Raw genomic sequence first — 17977 nt, forward strand, 5'->3', positions numbered from 1 at the left:
GTCTGATGTTTATAACCTGTTCAACTACTTTCGAGAGGACTGGTAGTACCGAAATTGGCCTATAGTTATTTATATCATTTCTATCGCCTCCCTTGTGTATGACGGAGACTTTTGCAATTTTTAGTTTGTCTGGAAATATTCCGCTACTCAAAAGCAGGTTGCATATATGCGTAAGTGGCTCACTAATCATGTGACTAACGGATTTTATAGGTTGAACTTTAGTATCATCAGCACCACATGCACTGCTACTTTTTAAGTTTTTGATTACTGTGCAGATTTCCAATTCTGTAGTTGGAAACAAGAACATTGAGCTTTCAATGTTGGATGTGAGATACGATGTAAAATCACAGTTACTTGCCTGAAATTTACTTGAAGCCCCTGATATGAGAAAATGCTCATTAAGTTTGTCAGCAAGCGACGCCCCTGTGTAAGGCACACCATTTATAACGAGTTCAGAGATGCCGTCTCTTTCATTTTTGGACATTAGCTTGTTTACGGTATTCCATACCTGTTTAGGGTTGTTGCAGAAATCAGTAAACTTATGTTCGTAATAACTGGTCCTGGCTTTTTTAATATCAGAGCTTAACTTGTTACGAATTCGTTTATACTCAATCAAACTGTCTATATTTTTCGTTCTGATAAAAGAGGCAAATAGTCTGTCACGATTTCTAATTCTTTTCAGAAGTTCAGCATTTATCCATGGTTTTCTGGCTTTTTTACACTTTTTGAATTGCACTGTAGGAAAGGCTTGATTATAGAGCTCGGTAACTGTTTTAATAAAGACGTCATATGCTGTAACGGGGTCAGATAGTTGAAAAACCTCTGCCCAACTTGTTTCTGCTACTAAGTTTCTAAATATTGTGGTCTTTGCTTCATTAATGATTCTATATGTAATCGGTGCACTTATTTTGGAATGACTCTGTGTTGTAGAGTATGGTTTAAATGACATGAAAATCGGCAAATGGTCACTAACATCAGCTATCAGTACACCTGCTTGCACATCATCCTTTTTGTAGCTTGTGAAGCACACATCTAGTAAAGTACGGCACATATCAGTCACTCTAGTTGGCATATGTATCACATTTTCACAACCAAACGAGAAAAAAAATATGAAGCATCCTTTGCTGATTAGATTCAGGCAATAAGAGATCGATATTGAAATCACCACAAATAACTACAGGCGACTTAAACTGCATGCACTGTTCTAACATATTTTCAAGAAATACTAAAAGCATTGCCTGTGATCCAGAAGGCGGCCTGTATATAACGGCAAATATGGTACCAGCACATTTTAACATGACACACTCAAAGTGCTGATCTATGACACAGAAATCTTCAATGGTGACATAGTTTAGGTAGTTCATTACATAAATGGCCACACCTCCCCCTCTCTTATTATTCCGTGAAACTGATGCGCATTTGTATCCTGGAAATTGTATGACATCATAATCATTGGTAAACCAAATTTCAGTGAAAGCTAAAAATTCAAATTTATGGTCTAGTGCATTTAGGAGGGTTTCTACAGAATCCTGTTTATTCCGAAGGCTTTGCGCATTGAGATGGAATAAGGAAAGTTGATTTTTTTCTCGTAGACGCTTGGAATGTTTAAACGAATCAGCATCATGATAAGAATATGCGAACGGGGCTGTCATTTTCAAGGGTGCTGCTATCAGTTACCGTGGTGTGCATACGGCCTGTTACTCAACGTATCTTATCCAGATCGTTAGTCGTCCTAATCCTGATAACTCGGCTGCGGGGGCCACGACGAACAAACATTTTTCCATTCTTCAACCAGGCAAACTCATACTCTTTTTCTTTGGCCGTTTTTTTCATTTTCTAAAAGAGCGCCTTGTTTTGTGCTGTCAAGTTTTCATTGAAGAAGATTTTAGATTTCGCTTCCTTTAGCTGTCCCTTTTTTGCAAGCCATGCGTCTCTGGTTGAACGGGATACGAAGCGTACAAGAACAGGTGTAACCTTCTTAAAACTCTCCCCGACCTCACTGTCACTACTAGCACTCGCGTTGTTAGTGCTCTCCTTGATAGACCGTGAGGGCAATCGATGAACAGCCTCAACATCTGCCTCGGAAAGCAGCGGAAGTTCGAGATCAATGGCCAAGACATTAAGCTTTTCCAGTAGGTTTTCATTTTCATGATGGGGCAGCCCAAGTATTTCAAAATTTTGGCGTTTGCTGTACTGCTCTAGTTCGTTAACTTGTTGCCTTAATTCCTGGTTTTCTTGTCCTGCTACCAGAACCTCGAGTTTTTCCACTCGCTTTCCGAGGGCAGATATATCTGCATCCTGTTGCTTCATTTTCGACAAAACTTCGTTGTGTTTTGTGGACATTTCCTGCATAAACTGCTCAATACCATCCACAGTGGCCTTTATCTCTCCTAGTGCGTCGATTTTCGATTTAATCTCAAGTACTTCTGTGAGCACGAGACGAACATCTGTAATTTCACTTCCAAGATTCATTTCCCGTTCCTCGTTTGTTTTCATGCCACTATGGTTGCTTCGAGCCTTAGCTGTTTTGCATGTTGGGCATTTCCATGCTTTTTTTTGCAGTTTCTGCCTTTTTCTTGTATGTGGCTTCACTTACCCCAGAACATGTGCCAAGATGATACACATAACAACACTCTGAGCATGTCAGAAACGCTTCATCCTCAGAAAGCTGTTCGTTGCATGCAAGACATGTGTCAGCAATTTTTCACTTGTCACTACAGACCGAGCAGTCAGCAGCAGCGGCTACCAGCAGCGGTCTATTTTATGCGCTGAATGTCTTGTGCTCTCGAATGGGAGCAAGAAGGGCGTGGACTCTTTGTAAGGCATCCATTTACCTTTTAGCCTGCGCCCTAGGCAACTGTACCATGGAGTTGTCCAAATAAACACTTTGACTTTGACTTAGCGCAGGCACCGACACGGCCGCAGCAGCCACGCTAACCGCGCGAAGCGCCGGGCGAGGCGAGCGGCGTGTCGTGACGTCACGCTCATGCGCAGCTGGCGGAGCGCAGGCACCGACACGGCCGCCGCAGCCACGCTAATCGAGCGAAGCACCGGGCGAGGCGAGCGGCGTGTGGTGACGTCACGCGCATGCTCAGCTGGCGGAGCGCCGGTGCCTTCACGGCCGCAGCAGCCACGCTAACCGCGCGAAGCGCCGGGCGAGGCGAGCGGCGTGTCGTGACGTCACGCTCATGCGGAGCTGGCGGAGCGCAGGCACCGACACGGCCGCCTCAGCCACGCTAACCACGCGAAGCGCCGGTCGAGGCGAGCGGCGTGTCGTGACGTCACGCTCATGCGGAGCTGGCGGAGCGCAGGCACCGACACGGCCGCCTCAGCCACGCTAACCGCGCGAAGCGCCGGACGAGGCGAGCGGCGTGTGGTGACGTCAGCGCATGCTCAGCTGGCGGAGCGCCGGTGCCGTCACGGCCGCAGCAGCCACGCTAACCGCGCGAAGCGCCGGGCGAGGCGAGCGGCGTGTCGTGACGTCACGCTCATGCGCAGCTGGTGGAGCGCAGGCACCGACACGGCCGCCGCAGCCACGCTAACCACGCGAAGCGCCGGTCGAGGCGAGCGGCGTGTCGTGACGTCACGCTCATGCGGAGCTGGCGGAGCGCAGGCACCGACACGGCCGCCTCAGCCACGCTAACCGCGCGAAGCGCCGGTCGAGGCGAGCGGCGTGTCGTGACGTCACGCTCATGCGGAGCTGGCGGAGCGCAGGCACCGACACGGCCGCCTCAGCCACGCTAACCACGCGAAGCGCCGGTCGAGGCGAGCGGCGTGTCGTGACGTCACGCTCATGCGCAGCTGGCGGAGCGCAGGCACCGACACGGCCGCCTCAGCCTCGCTAACCGCGCGAAGCACCGGGCGAGGCGAGCGGCATGTCGACCACCTGGGGTTCGTTAACATGCACTGACATCGCACAGCACATGGGCCTCCAGAATTTCACCTCCACCGAAATTCAACCGCTGCGGCCGGGATCGAAGCCGCGTCTGTCGGGTCAGCAGCCGAGCGCCGTAACCACTGAGACACCGTGGCGGGGTACGAATAAAGGAGCTTCCCTTCATTGGTTACGGCTGCTTTCTGGTTCTCTAATTGAAGCATAAGCGATCAGCACAATATTTGTGGGAAACTTACAAGCACCTTATGAGAATGAAGTGGCCCCTACTGCCGCTTGGGGTTCTCTGGCGCATCTTTTAGCAGGCGTCTAAAGTGCTCTGTGATACATCATCTTCCATATTAATAACCTCAGTAACTAAGTGTTCCTGGCCTGCTGTGCGGTGTGAGTTAATCGACAAGGACTGCATTTGTCCTACTTAACGAATGTTCCTCAGCGGTGTGCAGGAAGCGTGCCCGGCTCCCTGCCCAAAAAGACAGCGGCGTGATTGCTCTCGGCTACCTTGTTGCTTTTCGGCGAAACTGCTTTTCCACGTGACTGCCCTCTCGACCAATCAGGATCTTCCACTGAGTCTACGCCAGCACCTTTAACGCCACTGCGTTGAAAAAAAACTCGGAGAAGGGAACGGTAAAAAACAGGACTTGTGTTCGCGATGTGGCATCCTTAAGCGCGGCCCGCTAATTACTGAGCTGCCTATGCGCGCGCGCCCGAAAACCGACACAGCGCGCATCACGTGCGCACAGCTAGACTGACCAAAATCACATTCCGGCCAAAAATTGCTCAGGGCATTTAAGACAGCTTACCTGCTTCAAAGGCGAAAGCATTAATTTTTTTTATTTCTATTTCCCCCCCTCTTTCTAATGCCACCCGTAGTCGTTAGCATACAGTCGCAAGGGAATCCATAAACTGGGTTCAGCTTTATTCGTAAAAAGCAACGTGGCTTTGCTGCTTGTGTAATATTTTTTTAACACTGAAAAGAAAATAAAGCAAACATAATAAGACAGGTGTTGCGCGTTCTCCTCGCAATAGGAAAGTCCTTTGTTCAATTCCCGGCGTCTTCGGGAGATAATTCCTTTCTTAATTGGCTGGCAACTTCTCACAAAATGCAGAAATAGTTAGTAGGCCTCTAAGAAATGTCTTGGAAAAGAAAGCTTGATATCTGGATGAAGTTTCACCTAAGCAGTTTTTCATCCTTCGACGTTTACAAGCCCTTCCTTTGAATCAGTTGGAATCTCAGCAGTCATGCCGGCATTGTGGAACCGGGGTGTAGAGGAGTGTTATGTGAAAACATTGGAAGATATTTATAACGATTCCACAGCTACCGTAATGCCGCATAAAGTCAGCAATAAAATTCCAACAAGGAAAGGACACGGTCTCGCGAATGCTCTTCGCCGCCTGTTTACAGAAGGTGTCCCGAGGCCTGGATCGGTAACCGTTGGCGGTAAGAGTAAATAGAGCATATATACGTAATCTGCGATTCGCCGATGACATTGCCTAATACATGACATACGTCACTAATGCGATGAACTGCAAACCATGATAAATGAATAACACAGGCAGAACAGGACAGTGAGTCTAAAAATTAACGTGCAGAAAACCAAATTAATGTTCAAGTGTTTCGCAAGGGAGCAGCAGTTCACAATTGGTAACGAGATGCGGGAAATGGTAAGGGAATAGGTGTACTTAGGGCAGGTAGGGGCGGCTGATCGGGATCACGAGAGGGATATAACTAGAAGATTAAGAATGGGATGGAGCGCATATGGGGTAGGTTCTCTGAGATCACGAATGACAGTTTACCAATATCCCTCAGGAGAAAACAGCGAGCGCAAGGAACGGGATGGCAGAGAGAGGGCACACAAGGAACGCTACGAACAACAAGGCAATGAATGGGAAGGTTGCATAGACATAAATAAAGAAGAAAAAACAAAGGACCGAAACAGCACCAGTCGAAAGGTAACAGCTAAGACGGCTATTTCTTCTTAACGGCCTGAAGAGAAAAGCGCCCTACAGTTATATCAGCGGTACTCACCTATGGGGAAGAAACGTGGTTGCTAACGAAAAACGTTCGGCTTGAGTTAAGGACAATGCAGCGATATACGGAAAGTAATGTGATACGTGTAAAGTTAAGAGACATCCTTAGTACCCATTTCATGGCCGCATTTTATCTTCGTTTTTTTTTACCTCTTCCACTCTGCTCTCCTTCTGTCTTTATCTCACAAATTCCCTTCCCTACGCAGAGTAGCATGCCAGCGATTTTTAAGCGCCGGCTAAATTCTCTGCTCTTCATTAAAGAGTCTCTCTCTCTCTTAATGACTACCTAGCAGGGCCGGATTATGAAAAATGGGGGCCCTGGGCTAATGCGGATGTAGGCCCCCTCTCCCTCTACTTGCCCCCTCTTTCCTGCTCCCCGCTGCACGACTAGAATATATGCCATGTTTCATTTTAATTCCAACAAATAAAAAGAGCGAAGGCTATCAATGGGATTCATGCAGCAGTAACGCAGTAGCATTAGGTTCACAGCGCAAAAAACACCAGGCGACTTTTAGAACGCCCGACACGTGTGCGTATATGGCCGAGCGCCACGGAAGAGCCACGTGGGCCGACCGACAACTTGCGGGGCTGCAGTGCAGCGCGCCGCCTCCCCTCCTCTTTCAGTGACACAAGCCGACAGACGGGTTTTCCTTCGCAGCGCTGTTTTCAGATATAGTCAGATATAGTCTGTTCGAAAGATAGATCGCGGAGAAGGTCACTTTCAATGGACATGATAGCAAGCGAGTTCAACTTATTGTCAAGGAGGCTCGAACGAAGACGACTTTTTATCAGCGACAACTTAGAAAACGATCTCTCGGTCTCACAGTTTGTCACAGGTATGATTAAGTATATTCTCAAAGCAATGGAAAGGTTCTGAAACACATCAGTAAGCTTTCTTTCGTGCAGCAACTTCATTATTCCCAGGGCACTCGTGCCTTTGCACACAGAGTTGTGCAGAAAGTTCGCAAACTGAACGATTTCAGCGGGAAATGCTGGTTCCAAATCATTTTCGTAGGTTTTCACCAACCTCTCAGCCTGCTGTGCCAGAGAGGCCTCGCTCCCAACCTCTGTCAGCAATTTTATGAATCCGAACCTTTCGCAGAGCTCAGCGTAGGCAGCCTTTCGCACGCGCAAAGCACGACACTGAAGGTCTCCACGATAAATTTTTCTCTACCTCGTAGCACACTATCGCTTTCTCCGTCCGGGTGCTTACTCAAAATGATACGTTTGCCCTCATCCTGATAACATTTATGTGTACTTAGCTCTCTCCTCGAAGGTATCAAAGAGAGGTCGCAACGAATTAACAAAGCCTTCTAGAGAGCTCAGCAGTTCTACAGCAGTAGAAATGTCTAATCCTGGTTTCTGAACTGCTACGCTCGTTTTGTCAAAGCGCTCCAAGATTTCACTCCAGAAAATTGCCATGAATGCAGTCTCTAGTTTTGTCATCTTCTTGAACAGAGAGTGCGCTTCGTTCCGAGTGTCACCGTTTTCTTCTTCATTCTTTGAGATCGCTTCAAGGCAGCACAAGACTGCATTGAAATTTTTCAAAATGGCCTTACATGAATCAGCGTGCCTTGACCACCTGGTCTGAGAGAGACTCTTCAAAACAAGTTGCTCACAGTCACCACTTTCACCCATGCTGTTCAAAAGATGTTTCCATCGCTTAGGTGAGGCAGCAAAGAACACATACAGTCTCTGAGTTAGAGCAAAAAATTTGACAGCCTTAAGGCAACTGTCAACACTACACGCGCCAACTAAATTTAGTGAATGACCAGCACATGGGACGTAGGCTGCCAATTCGTTCAGGTGTTTTATTTGAGCTTGCAGTCCTTTGTACTTTCCTGACATATTACTCGCGTTGTCGTATGCTTGGCCCCCACAATCACCAATTGAGATGCCATTGGCTGTCAAGAGGGTCATCACGGTGTCGAAAAGATGCAAGCCGGTATGCGATTCAGTTGGAACAAATCCAAGAAACCGTTCGTACACTTGCCCATTTAAGTAGTATTGTAAAACAACTGACAGTTGATCAACGTGTGTAAGGTCTGGAGTGGAATCAACAATTAAAGAGAAGTATTTTGCGCGTTTCACTTCGTCAACGAGACGATTTTTGACAGCCTTTGCCATATGCTCGATAAATTCGTCACAAATGGTTTTTGACAGGTACGATGGGTCACCTTTTCCCTTGTTCCCATAGTTTGATGTGCTCCTCTAGAAAGAGATCAAACTTGGCAATGACTTCAAGTACTCCCATGTAATTGCCATTTCTCGGTGAACCAAAAACTTCATCACTTCCCCTAAACGCTAGGCTGCGCTCAGCTAGAAGTTTAACTACAACGACTACGCGTTTCAACACCTCTGTCCAGTAAGCGGTCTCAGTGACAAAAGATTTGCAGAAGAGTTGAAATCTGGGTTAGTTGGTACATTATACTTAAGAAAAACCAGCCAAAAAGACGGGGACAAAGGAGAGACGAGGCACACACAACGACTGGACTATCAACTGTGCTTTATTGAAAAAACAGCCAGTCTCCAAGAAAACCCAACAGAGCATGCGCAACTCAACGGCACCGCAAAACCAGCACAAAAAACAACAACAGCGATCTCGTAAGATAGTCAAACTGCGGTGTCAACGGGACAAGTAACCTAATTCTTTCTGCATCAGCGTGATAGAAGCCGTGCTAACACAGTTATCTCCATGATTGCTAATGTGAAATGCTTCGAGGATTTCCCGCTCAACCTTACCATTGCCTCTACCGAGAAAAGTGACATTGGAAAACAACGGGTAGCACCCGCAGTCACGGCAATGGCGAGGCAAGTTTGCTCCGTCAGCCGGAGTCAGAGAGTTATGGTGCTCTCGTAGCCTTTCATTTATACACCGGCCAGTTTGGCCGATGTAAACTTTTTCGCATGTCAGCGGAATCTTATAAACCACCCGTGTCGCACAAGGAACATAGCAGTTTTGATGCCGCGTCGAACAAACAGGTGGTCTAGTTCTGCCACGCGCGACACGTGAACAACGTGAACATGCCTTATGTGCATGGGGCTTCCCACAATATCAAAAAAGTTGCTACAAGACAAGGTGTCAATGTTGTCTTTTCTGCTCCTTGCAAACTTTCAGGCCTTTGTTCACGTGTCGCGCGTGGCAGAACTAGACCACCTGTTTGTTCGACGCGGCATCAAAACTGCTATGTTCCTTGTGCGACACGGGTGGTTTATAAGATTCCGCTGACATGCGAAAAAGTTTACATCGGCCAAACTGGCCGGTGTATAAATTAAAGGCTACGAGAGCACCATAACTCTCTGACTCCGGCTGACGGAGCAAACTTGCCTCGCCATTGCCGCGATTGCGGGTGCTACCCGTTGTTTTCCAATGTCACTTTTCTCGGTAGAGGCAAGGGTAAGGTTGAGCGGGAAATCCTCGAAGCATTTCACATTAGCAATCATGGAGATAACTGTGTTAGCACGGCTTCTATCACGGCTTTTTTCAATAAAGCACAGTTGATAGTCCAGTCGTTGTGTGTGCCTCGTCTCTCCTTTGTCCCCGTCTTTTTTGGCTGGTTTTTCTTAACTTTAAGCTCAGTGACAAGATGCTTAACCAGCTCAATTGTGCTGCTCGAGGTAGACCGGGCGAGCCATGCTGTCACACAGTTCCGGTGCTCGACGCTATTTTCATGTGCGCAAACCTTTTCTTCTGCTTTTTTCCATTCAGAAAAGCCATGAGTGGTGAAAGTACTCTGGTTGCTTCGAACTGAAAATAGTTTGCACATGAAGCAGTAAACGGAACCTTTGGACTCCGAATACATCAACCAGTGTCGCTCGTACGCTTCCCCATTTATAGCCTTTCGCACGAAAAGATGAGCTGACATATAACGCTTCTGAGTTGTGTATTGTCTTTCGGAAGACGGAAAAGTTTCTGCGTGATTTTGAAAATACACTGGTCCTTTCTCAAGGCATACACTCCGAAAGCTATCAGTAATGACGTCCGGCCACTTAGCAGGGTCACTTTGGAGAACCTCACAACCTACCTCCTGCTGCGGGGAGGTCTGCACTTCTTTGTTGTCGCAGCGAGAAGCTGTCTGACCAGTCCTCTCGAGGCACACTTTGTGGGTGGAAACACGATGACTCGAAGCCGCACTAGTAGGAAACAAGTGAGTCGGTTCTTGCAGTGTTGTTTGCTGGCGTTCGTCAGTAGAAGGAGGCTCATCGGGGATGTTTGGCGCCTGTTGATCAGCAGAAACAACGTGGTGTACTCCATTCCCTTGCCCTGCGGTCGAGCCTATATCGGCCAGACAGGGAGGTGCCTGAATGAGAGGCTCAGAGAGCGTAACAACAATGTCAAGAATGCCTCCCGACACCTGGGCATACACTGCCGTGATTGCGATCTGTGCAAGAAATACGGGCCTATCTTTGAGCAGACCACAGTTCTGCGCAGGTGTGCGGAAAAAATCACAAGGGAGATCATGGAAGCATGTGAAATCTATAAACTTAAGGATAAATGTGTCAGTTTGCTTCTGTACAGTTAGGTGCAAAGGAGCGTCATTTATTAAAATTAATGCCCCAGTAACGGCTGTTGCTAAATGTTGTCCTTCCACGTGTTTTTCTCTGTCTCGATAATGTTTGGGCTTTCTTGTTTATGACGTGGCCTGGTTTCGGCTCGACGGCCTTCACCGCTATCAAGGAGTAGCCAGACGTATCACCGTGGTGTTTGTTTTATGTTTGTTCTTTTTCCACGAGTGCCAGTGACGCATTGCATAAATTTGGGCGCTTCGCATGCAAAATAAATCAGTTGCAGTACGGCGCTTTGTGGTGTGTGTCTTCTTTCAGTCCTCGTTTCATTCTCGTGCGCTCGTTAAAATTTTTGAGATGTGTGACCAACTAGCTCGCCAGTTCGTCCTGAGCAGAAGCAGAAATCGGGCCTGGCGGAAAGGACACCTGGAGCTCCGTGGCAGGGGCCGGGCCGAGTAGCAACGACGTTGCTAACTCAGGAACAGGACAGACCTCGGTTAGCCTCGGTTGCTCAGATATATGGACGAACGGGGTTGGCACCGTTTTCCCAGGATCCAGACAACCAAGATGAGTGAAATCTGGCTTGTTGCCAGGAAACTGTAGTGATGGAGCTGGCAAGTCCTTCACAGAAGCACTGTCGGTACTATCGGGGTATTGGTACGGACTCTGGGTAGAGCAGTCATAATGCTCCGCAGAAGCTGCATTCAGAAGATACTTTGTCATCTTTGGCAGCCTCTTTTCACGATCTTATCTTTCTAACTTCGCCTTTCGTTTAGACGCACCACTTTGATGCTTCCGACCGGGCATTTTCACATGAACGGACGGCGTCACAGCTGACAAAAAGTTGAGATAAAATGGAATTTGACAGGTGTGCAAAGCACGAACGACGAACGCTGTTCCTCCGGACTTGGCGTGGCAAGACGAACGCGACCTCCTGATATCAGTTCAGAAGCGTTTGGGGGTAGGTAGGCCGGAGACGCTGATTGGTCGATGGAATGCGCTTCTCCGTGACGTTTTTTGGTGTTGTCCTTGTTCTCAACCAGACGTGGCGTCACCGCGCCTCCCTCGGCCTGTCTCTGGAGAACCTAGGGAATCGCTAGGTGCGCTCGCCGTGCCGCAGGTGCGTGGCACGCGGGTATTCACCCCCCTCCCCTGGTCCCCAACAGTGATGCCACTAAATGGCCGACATCACCAGCATACGCCGGGAACAGTATCCCCTCCCCACAATAATTCCTAGTACCAACCACCGGTCACCACCATTCGGTTCGAGAACCGAGGTTCACGAACCTCTGCATTTCCGGCTTGTGGCTTTCGCCGTTAGTGAGAACATGCACGTTCAGCTTTGGCGACCACAACGCTGCCAGCCTAGCTAAAATCTTATGCGGAAGTGCGAAAATGGCCATGGTGCTCTTGTATGCACAGCAGGAAGTGATTTGTGTGTAGACCATCGAGGAGGGAATGTACAAGGATGGTAGGATAGCACAAACGCTAACAAAAAGCAAAGAAAAGCTAGTTGGGGCTCAAAACCTATTTTCGGTTCTAGCAAGTACCAACGTTGGGGAAAAGCCACCAGCTGTGGGCGTCTTGCAGTAGGAAGGGTAAGAAGAATGGAAGCTTTCGAGAAGCGGAGGTAAGGCTGCATACAGCGCACGCGGGATCGCGCCGCCCAGGGAAGCATTTCTAATGAACTGCGGTATTGCCGAAAAACTGGTCGTTGACCGAGGCAACACCTCCTATGTGTTGACCAAGGTGGCCAAGAGGAACATGTCACTGCTAGTACGAAACGTCAATGTTTTCTTCCAGCAGCGCCTCGAGAAAGGGTTAACTTCTTCCACTCGCCGATACATTTTGTGGTGCCATTCTCGGGAAGACGCTTCGCAACGCACTGCAGAGCTGACTGCCTTCTCTCTTGTCCGTCTACCAGGCAGGAGCTACTCGCGGCGGTTCCGGCAGGGGAGACGGACAATAGTAGCGGGCAAGAGCGAAGGGGGGCCCCCACCACATGAATGGTATTAGAGGAATGCTACTGGTGTCTCCACTACGGCTCAGCTCGTACTGTTCTGGCGCAGCCTTGGTTGCTGCGTTTCGCCGTAATCGTTTTTCAGCGAAGTGAACACAGCATTCGCAGGAGAGCGCCGTGCTGTCGCTTATTTTCTGGCTCTGACAAGTAAAAAAGACAGCGTGTCATGGCACGCCATCTGTAAGGTTGGCGCCATTCAATCGCCTCTTTCCATTTTAACCGGCTGACGACTGAAACGACTGAAAAAGCCGCTCTACGAGCGGCGCGGCGACAGCATCGCGGTCGTTAGCCTGGACGGCGTTCGCTGTTTCGCTAAGAGCTCGTTTCCGTGTTTTTTTTTTTACCAAAGTAAACGAGGGGTCTCCCCTATCAGTTGAAGGTTGCATTTCCGCCCGGTCGTGGCCTGCGGGAAGAAAGGATCCTCCGTGGCCGAGTGCGGATCGCCCACAGGTCTGTTGTGGGGAGAGGGACGGGCAGCATTCGCGCCTCGCGGCTTTCTTCAAAGGGTTAGGCTCGCGGAGGGCGCGGGTTAGCGAAGGCATCCCTTCTCTGACAGGGCCGGTGCCACACGGCGTGGCGCGGTACGGACGATGCCCGGTGGCTGCGCGCCCATTTGCTAGCCCCATCTGGGAAGGTTTAGCGGCATCTTACCTGCCCCGAGGGGTCCCTGTTGCGGGAGGGCGTTCGTCGCCGCGTCTCCAAGCTGTGTATGGCCCCGAGGCCGGGGCTTTTAGGGAGAGAGCGAAAACACATGTAGTGACGAGGCTCCTCCTGCTAGCGGGTTAAGAATAATTCAACTTCTTGCTTTTTTTTTCTTTTCGCGTGGGGAGAGAGCGCGGAGGCGCGCGATGCTCTGCCGCCATCGCGACTCAGAGATTTTGGTCTCGACCGGAGCCAGGCACGCAGACCGTGCTCTCGAGTAGCCGTGGAGTGGGTCCACGGGGCGGCTGGTGGGACATGATGCTGTCATGTATATAATCCTTGTAAATAGTCGTCTGTGTACATAAAACCTATATCAGTGCTCGACAAGAGTCCCTGTCTTTCCTGCAAGTCTCATCCTACTGGCTGAGTACATCGTTGGAAGAGAGAAGAACGAAGGGACAACCTCTCCGTACAAAGAAGAAGAGAAAATAACCACCCTTTACTCCATCCCTTACGACACCACGCCTGTCACTCCTCTTCGTACTTCAAGCGTTCTAAGAATTAGAAGAATTAGCCGTTCCGGCCACCAGCTCAAGCAGCGAGAAAAATTTCAGCGCTGCCGGATTCGTAATGCAGGAGCGCCGCTCTTGCCTCAAGCCATCATCAATGCCGACTTGCCGGCTCCAGGATTTTCAAACACACTACACCTTCAGACGCCACTGGATGGGGGATTGACAAAAAACCACAAAAACCCTCCCCCCATTCTTAAGCAAACGCATATATCGCTTCGTAAGGGGGCTCCACTGGGGTGGAGGAGGATTCCTGTTTTTGCAGCTCGACAAGCTTTCCTACCAACCGATTCGGCTAAACGAAGTTACATTAGCTGGGGGCCCGTCTCCTCGTTTCGGTTTTCTCGCTTCATACGTTTCACTCGAAGTTCCATTGACTGTGGTTCCCATTTCCATATAATAAGCAGGTTAGAATAAATGGGCCCCCTTCTCCTGCTGTCGGAGGTGAGGCCCTGGGCTGCAGCCCCCTAAGCCCCCCCCCCCCCCCCCCCCCTTAATCCAGCGCTGCTACCTAGTCGCAATCAAGAGGAGGAAGTGGGCTTAGGCAGGGCATGTAATGCAAAGGCAAGATAACCGCTGGTGTGGCAAGCTCGGCCAGAAACCAGCTACCAAGCGACAACAGAGTTTTTGGTCGTTTGGTGTCTAGCTTGCGCCGGTCACAAGCGAGATAATGGGTCGGAGCCAAAGGTTCGCAAACAAAAGAAAGTTTATGCAGCAAAGAGAACATACGGAGGATTTAACAATCACTCGTACGAGCACATACAAACTGATTAACAATACAATTCAACTCGTGCAAAGATACAGTCTCAAGAGAGATTACAGCACAAAATTTTTTTCTCGACCTGTCAACAACGCTACCTGTATGACTGCCAATTTGTAAGGGTACCGTACCAGCGTCAAGCCATTGCCACGGCTTTTTGTCCTGTCTCCTCTTCTGAGAAAGGAAATGAAAGGAATTGAATTCAAAAATTGAATTGAAAAATAATTATTTCACCTAAAGTGCTCTACCAGCGGGGAGACACAAACAAAATGAATACCATTTGTTCATCGGGCACTGCGATCCGAAGGGGCCATCCCCAAGACAGGCGCTCTGCTGCCTCGCTGGCCCGTGAGTCGTGCGGGCGCACTTCTCCGAAGCTTAAGACTGACAGCGGGCAGCGCCCATCATATACACATAGGCGCCAGACGCGTGTGGTCGTTTCCTCGCGCCAAGGCAGGCGTGCACATACACACATTCTTAACTGCACAATTCTCTTGTCTTCCTGGGGCCAGTCGCGCCTCGCCATTAGTCAGGCGTGGCGACTGGTTTTCAGAGAATTCGCTTTCCGACCAGCCTCTCCGGCGCTCGGGAGAAGTGGAGAGGGTATTCCTAGCATGTGCAAGGCTAGGTGTACTCGGTCGGCGATTATTTTCTCCACACTTCGCAAGGATCGATGGCGCACACGGACAGTGATTCCTTTCGCGCCGCGCCGGCGAGCGAAGTGGTGAGGGCAGCAACACACGTACAACAGGTTACGCTCTCCCCGGGATTCCTTTCTGCAGTGTTCTAGAATTCTCTACGGCGCGCGCTTGCTTTCCGAACGTGCGCGGAATTTTGTGGCATCACATCACGAATGGAAAAATCTCCAAGCCGAGTCGTTTCGACAAACCCAATCGAAGGTGCTGCGATTAATCTGCATGAAACTAGCTCAGGTCTTTGCTTCTCTGGCCAACAGTAGGAGTCAAAAAGGTGAAACAAACAATGTTGTGTGTGGAACGAACATTATCAAGCAGCGTACACATGTACAAGAAATATGAAGTGAAAGAAAAACGTTACCAGCTGCAAAGAGTGCTTGGAAAAACTTTAGAAATTGAGCAGGCAAGGAGGTCCTCCGAAAACCGCTGTTGAACAGCCTGTGTCTAAAAAGAAATCTACAAAGTGAAACAGGGACAACGCCAACAGTGCAAGGCTTACCAGAAAATTCAAGCAGCCATGCCTGCCCTGTGCCCACTTCAGTACATTGTGAAATAGCCTGCGCATATATGCTGTCGCACTCCTTCCCGTACCACATCCATGAGTGTCACTGCCTGCGGCTGTGGGGAGAATGACAGCAGTCGTCGTGGCTCCTTGCGGACGAACTCACGGATAACTTCCCGCAAGCTGGTGGTGGTCATAGTGTTTGGACGAATTTCACAGGCTTCAGCAGGGCGGTTGGCCTGCCGAGTCCAGACGTCGAGGGTCTTCTCGATGGGGCAGGCTTCGTGCAAGAATTCCTCGGCATTTTTTGGCGGCTGGCGGACAGTTGTTCTTTGATGCCGGCATTAAATCGGAAAGTTTTTTTACTCGCTCATTTCGGGGTCGGCGCGACGAAATGGGCGCTTCGTTTCTTCGACGCCACCGCGTACGGGCTCGCCCGGAAGCTGCATCCGGGACTGGAGGAGTTGTTCGGCTCTTTCTTTCCTCGCGACACTGGTGAATGTCTTCAAAAGTTCTCTTCTGAATAACCCCCATGTGGTTAGGGAAGACTCACGTTTTCCATACCACCTGCATGCTGGGCCCTACAGTGACAAAAAGACGTGCCCTATTTTAGTAGTATCATCCCAACATCGCAAATGTTCAATCATGGCACACGCTCAAACTGGTCTAACCATCATTCAGGGTCTTCGCTTCGGTATCCATTAAGTGTTCGCGGCACCCGTGGCAGCTGCAGGACGATCGGGGTTGATGATTAGGCCACGACTGACGTCTTCCCGTTGTGCCCGGCAGGGTCCCGAACTCAGGTTGCGCTGCCTGCTGGCCTGTTCTCGGCCGGTGCGAAGCGCAGAGGGCTGGCGTCCCGACTTGAAGGGTGCGTCCGGTACATGGACTGACGCACCACCTCCGCAATATGTGACGTATAGTGGTGACGGCAGTCCGGTGTGCAGGAAGACAGCGAAGACGGCTTCCAAACGAAACTCTTTATTAGGCTGACTTGTGCCCACAAAGAACTGAATCACAGGGCGGCGGCGAATTAACAAGCGTGCTCGGCGGTCATCGAGCAGAATGTCCGCTGCCTTCGGCGGTGCTCAATTTAAAACTGATAGCGAACTTTCAAGATAAGGCCTGCAATGTTACTTCGGCTCCGCCTGGATGCGATCAATCGAGATAAATCTGGTTCCGTCTTTCATCACAAACAAAGCGATAAAGCGGCGTGCTGCCAGCTTGCTTTGAAGAATGAACGAACAAATGCTACAAACATTCTCTGAGATATATGTATATAGAGCAGCGCCACTGAGGAGGTTACCTAAGTAGTGTAGCACTAAACCTTAAAAAGGATACTGAATCAAACGTTTGCAGCTGCTTTTTTACATGTATACAAGATTTTGACTGCTAGAATTGATCAATGCGACATGGATTGTCGCGAAAAAATGCGGATAGCATGTTTTTTTCGCGTTTTATTGCCGTATTGTTGCACCTGGCGGCCGCCTGTGGAAGCAGCGATTGGAACACCCGCGCGCCCGCTGTTCCCGCAGGAGCACGACTGCCATCGCTATTCGCGGTTTATGCCAGTTTTGCGTCGGTAGCGTAGTAGTTTGGGAGCCTTACCGCTTGGTCTACGCAAACCCCATTTCCCACGATCTACCTTCGGCCTCAGGCGTTCGGCGTGGTGAAGAGAAATGCGCTGACACTGCTACCACTTATAAAAATTTCTTTAGACAGTCCATAGACTGTCTATAAACCAATCACATAGAGAGGTCTATAGACAGTCTATAGATTAATGGTCATACACTTTTAGTAGACATTTGTCTATAGACAGTCTATAGACAAATGTCTACTGAAAGTCGATAGGTCTATAGGAAGTCTATAGACACAGGTCTATAGACAGTCTATAGATGATCTATAGACTTATGGCCATACATTTCCTATAGAGTTGTCTATAGACCATCTATAGACACTTGTCTATAGACGGACTATAGACGACCTATAGACTTATGGTCATAGACTTCCTGTAGATTACTGTCTATAGACAGTCTACAGACAAAAGTCTACTGGTCCAGTAGACATATGTCTACAGACTGTCTATAGACATTGCATAGGTGTGTGGCCTGGCAATGCTATAGACCTTTGTCTATAGGCAGTCTGCAGACCTCTGTCTACTAAACTATTAGTAGACCATTATCTATAGACTGCCTATAGACAGACAATCTACAACCGTTGAAAAAGGTCACAGAGTTCACAAATGAAACAATCAATGTACTTACAAATTTAGTTCCTTTCCAAGCTATCCAGACTGGGAATATGAATACATGCACCATAACAATGCACCACAGTAACATAAATGTTGAAAGTAACAATCC

The 17977-nt window shown here is 49.1% G+C and overlaps 1 protein-coding gene and 2 pseudogenes across 4 annotated transcripts in view; 1 reads left to right on the forward strand and 2 right to left on the reverse strand.

Annotated features, from left to right (window-relative positions):
- The window catches only part of LOC149367588 (uncharacterized), a 1242925-nt gene that overhangs the window by 1164364 nt on the left and 60584 nt on the right, over positions 1-17977 (forward strand). The gene's annotated exons all lie outside the window — the stretch shown is intronic.
- On the reverse strand, positions 1501-2701 carry LOC149367602 (uncharacterized; annotated as a pseudogene).
- On the reverse strand, positions 6838-11236 carry LOC149367603 (uncharacterized; annotated as a pseudogene).

The sequence above is a fragment of the Amblyomma mixtum genome, chromosome 1, assembly GCF_055824585.1.
Source record: "Amblyomma mixtum isolate Tamu chromosome 1, ASM5582458v1, whole genome shotgun sequence".
Taxonomy (NCBI): domain Eukaryota; kingdom Metazoa; phylum Arthropoda; class Arachnida; order Ixodida; family Ixodidae; genus Amblyomma; species Amblyomma mixtum.